This window comes from Armigeres subalbatus, chromosome 3 (genome assembly GCF_024139115.2).
Source record: "Armigeres subalbatus isolate Guangzhou_Male chromosome 3, GZ_Asu_2, whole genome shotgun sequence".
NCBI classification, from domain to species: domain Eukaryota; kingdom Metazoa; phylum Arthropoda; class Insecta; order Diptera; family Culicidae; genus Armigeres; species Armigeres subalbatus.
This window is the reverse complement of record NC_085141.1, coordinates 215470690-215475276: the sequence shown is the minus strand read 5'-3', so window position 1 is coordinate 215475276 and position 4587 is coordinate 215470690. Positions and strand designations below refer to the sequence as shown.

At 43.6% G+C, this 4587-nt stretch overlaps 1 long non-coding RNA gene across 1 annotated transcript; it reads left to right on the top strand.

Moving 5' to 3' along the window:
* The first annotated feature begins 200 nt into the window (after positions 1-200).
* LOC134225894 (uncharacterized) lies at positions 201-892 on the top strand. The gene is made up of 3 exons (XR_009983347.1): positions 201-296; positions 370-445; positions 512-892. It is a non-coding gene; the product is annotated as an uncharacterized LOC134225894 (long non-coding RNA).
* Positions 893-4587: the final 3695 nt, after the last annotated feature.

Sequence of the window (4587 nt, the reverse complement as noted above, 5' to 3'; positions counted from 1 at the left end):
ACCATAATTTTGTTCTAATATGAATTTGACTCCATACTATTTCATGTGCTCGGTTTTTGTCGGCTCACCAAAGGCGCGAACTCTTTGTCGCCATTCGTAATTGCTTTGGCGCAAAATTCAAATTCAAAAGATATCACCTGAAGAAAGGGTTCTTTATAGTTTCCATACTTAAGCTCGGTCATTTCGCAAAGTCAACGGCTGGTGAACAGAAGTTTTTCGCGAGGTTCTTTAGTAATTCTTTGAAGATAATTTGTACTAAGTACATTTATTTTAGTTTAATACTTTTTGATCGCAAGGTAAACCAAGTGAAACTGGAGTGAGTTTCGAGCATTTAATAAGTTTTAATTTTTTTAAATTTCCGCTCGAAAGGTTTGCGTTACGGGTGTCAGTACGTCTGACCATTTCGCGAAGAATTTTAAATAGTGTTTAGTGAAACGTACAAAAGGTAATTGGAAATTGTTTTGAAATTTAATATTAATTTACTAAAGTGAATTCGCGTTGGACTTTCCAGCGCTTAGGCGCTTTTTGGTACGGGCTGGAGTTCGACTAGAAGTGGAACCGGGGAGCACCGTAGAAGTTTGGAACCCTTCCCGTCCGTGGGAATCGGATAGTGTAGAGCTTGTGCATCCGTCAAGGCCCGCCTTTTAGGTAGCTAAACGGAGGGGAGCGAAGTCGCTCGTTAGAGCAGCGAAAGTGCCCGACGGTAGTCAACCAACCGTCGGCTTGATCCATACACGCCATTTTCCCCGTGGATCGATATCCTGCCAGAGCGCGGTCCCCGCACGTCGTAAACTATCGTGCGCAGGACCGGACTGGAACCAATAGTTGGGAGTTCCATTTTTAGCCTCGCACGGTCATAGCGGAAAGGTACGCGAAGCCGGGTCGTAGGAAAACGAGGGCTTCCAATTAGAGGGAAAGGTCAGGCTCTCGGCTCAAAATCGGAGGTCTTCCGTCCAGCCGCCGCTTCCCCTCCGCAACTTTAGATTCGGCCATTGTTGCACGAGCTCAAACCTCCATCGCTGCCGCCAAACAGCAGCACTTGCGGCTACGTCATCACGCCGCCATCGGGTTCCAGGTTGTGGAGGACAAACGCCGCCATCTTCCCGGCGGAAAACAATCACCGGACCATCGAGACGCTGCATCGGAAAAAACCTGCGCAGGTACGTGAGCTTTTCCTTCTTACATGGCCATGTTAAGTTAGCTCATTTCGTATTCCGTATCGAACTGAATTAAAGTCCAACCCGAATGAGCGAAATAAATACCAATTGTACCATCTTGAGAATTTCGGCTTAGAGTTTTAGTTTGCTACGTTTCACGGTGCTGGGAAACTCCACTCCTGTTGCAGTTACCGTTTAGCCATTTCGTTTCCGGTTGAATTCTCAAGGAAAGGTTCGAGACCGTCCGTTTTGCTCTTTCGTGGGTTGAGCGAGCTCAAGGCGTTTAGTTGGGAAAGGGTGTAGCAAAGTACTGGGGAAAGAATTTTGCGTCCGTTTAGCATTTGAGCCAGCGACCGTTCAAAAGAGTCCCCTGAGGGAAAGAGTCAGCACAAGTCGGGCAAATACAAAAATTGAACTGGTGGTCTCTCGTTCGCGGGAGTGGCGCTTAAGCCGCCAAGTTTTGCTGTGCCCTCGAGAAATCGGTCGAACGGTTACAACTTGCCCGCCGTGTCTATAAGGCGTCTATGCGCCGATGGGTCGCCCGGCGGCTTCCCGGCCTTCGGCAACAACACCAGTTCCTGTCTTTTCCATCTGTTGCTCCCCTGACAGCGCCAATTACGACATGACCCTGAACGCCTCGCGCTTCAAGCAGGAATATCCAGCCGCCATTGAGGCAATCAGGAAACTGCAATATGTTGACAACATGTTCGTAAGCGCCAATAACGAAGAAGAACCAATCAAACTTGCCCAGGAGGTAAGTTTCATTCACTCACAGGGAGGATTTGAAATCCGTGACCAGCAAATTCCAAAGTATCTTAGCAACGCTCTGGAGAAGAACCTGAATCTCTTGCCAGAAACGGGAGCTGGAAAGGTGCTCGGGATATGGTGGAGTACATTTGCAGACGGCTTTACTACCATGGTTGATTGAAATCGTTTCGACTGCAACCTATGAAACGGATGTCGCCATCCCAGGTACGGATTTTAATGACGATTTTCGATCCTATCGTACTAATTGCGCCGTTTCTTCTGTTCCTCTAAATCCTTTTACACTGGGACGACAAAATGGCAAGTCCTACCGCAAATACCTCGATTCTTCCGCTCTCAAGCTTCGACGCAGCTCAACTACACACCTTCGTAGACGCGAGACGCGTAGATATCATTCAATTCTACGACTAGAGCTTATGGTAGCGGCTATCGGCACGATGCTCTCCCAATCGGTTGTCGAATATCTGATGTCTATCAATATAAATCGGCGGTTCCACAATCCTATAATTTTTCGTTGCCTGTCGACACAGCGAGATTCTGGAATCAACGGAGCAAACGCAGTGACGTTAGGTTACAACGAAGCTAAATGTCGCGGATAAAGAAACAAAGTGGCAGAAGTTTCTTGTTATGTCTCCCGAATCCAGGTAGCTTATCGAGCCAGAATTCCTACGCCAAGAGCTGCTCTTCAAGTTTCTACTTGCATAAGCTGCGGTTGTTTTCTTCGAGTCGAGTCAAGTACGAGACACTGAAGACGACTTAACAGTTGAGGTCGAAATACGTATATGTTAATGTAATTAAATGAAATTGTACTAAACTCTTCTTATGACAGGAAAAACATTCCACTAAGAAAAGGCTAAATAATTTTCTCAAGAAAGATATAGTCTAAAAGGAATTCCAAAGCTGTTATGTGTAGCTATTGTGTCATGACTGAACAGTCCTATTGACTCGCATTGGGTCGCTGCGATTAACTTAAGGTTCTATGAAAAATTTACTACATACCGCAACAGAAGGAAGAACCACGACTATCGGAACTTTTACCCTAGTATCATTGAAAAGTATCATAAGGCTTTGTATTTGTTCCTCATAAGTATTTGTATTTGTTGTGCTTTATGATTTTATCGATCGCTGGATAATTGAACTCACAAATAGTTGACTTTGTGGAATATAACCATACTGGTGGCTCTGAGCAGCATATCATTATAAATTAACTTCACAATTGCAACCCGACAGCTTACATCAGCCATATGATTAATTATTATCACATGTATTAATGCGAATTTAATTAAAAGCATTTTACAATAATTAGCTCTGCTGTTGACGGCGGTTAATAGAATCAATTATCGAGTTCGCTGTTCCTCGGGCTGAATGAAACAACGATTCCTATTGATTAATGGGCCGTGCTCTTTGAGAGTATATATTTTCTCCATTTTCCCAGTATCCATGATATTGCAACAGTCGTGCAGCAGCACCCACCTACCGAAGGAAATTAAATTGATGTGCATGCCAACAGAATCAGTCTCGCTTACCCGGCCTGGATCGGAGTGGACGACCACCGACCGCTCGACATCCACTTGTGTCCTCTTGTGCGGCCGATAGATGAGCAGAACCAAGTTGCTGGAATTAATTGACGACTGAGCAGAAAATTCCTGGCTTTCTCAACATGTTGTTGGTCGGCAGATGGGATGCAGCATCGTCGACCGAATGGAGCTGTAGCGGTCAAAGCTGGAATTATAACACAACCCGATCCGACCGGGATAAAAGCGTTTGGGCCACCGCTGATTAATCAATTTGTCGCCGCTTATGTGCGGCTATTTACAGCCTATTAAGAACTCAATCGGCCATCTAATTGCTATGTGTCAGAGGTTTACACATGATAGCATTCTTGGGTCGGCTTATATAGTTGATGGGAGTCGCGCCGGAAGAAGTCTGACCGTCCGCATTAGTCAGACTCATGGCTTGAGCACTATAATCTGAAGTTATTAAATCTCCATGAGATCCAGTTTATAAATGTGATGATACGATGCTTGTCATAATTAAAAAAAAAAATCATAAGTATTGAATGCATTAGCCAATTATAATCAAATGCAATAGTATGCAATATGAAAACTATTTCCATCGGATACAACGTATTCAGCTAAAACCTATTGAACAAAAATATCGATGAGATAAGCAAATTTACTTTTAATTATTCTTGATGTAAATTAAATTAAATGAAGAACTTATTGTGAGGTTTTAATTAAATCATATACTTGTGAAATCGCTTAAAGATTTTAAATCTACAAACGGTTTGGTGTTTTGGATTCGTATATTTTGTCTTTAACACCATAAAGGTATATTTATTGTCTTATTATTCCTAAAATTCGAGTTTATCGAAATTCTAACCCTTATGGTTTGGAGAGATCCGAGTGTGCCATGGTTGTGAACGCACGTAATTTTGTTTGCGCGTCGGTTTGTCTCGTTTTTGGCATTTTGCAAAATTCGGCGGATGGTGATTCGGGCTACGCCACCCAGCCGATTCAGTGTTCTATTGATGGTGTTTTTTTCTATTTGTTAAGTGGGTATCGTGGATATTAATTACGATCGAACGTGAAGCGCGTGTGTAGTTTTTATATACAAATGGTGCATTAGCAAATTTAAAGTGCTGTTCCTGCAGGCTTCGAACTGC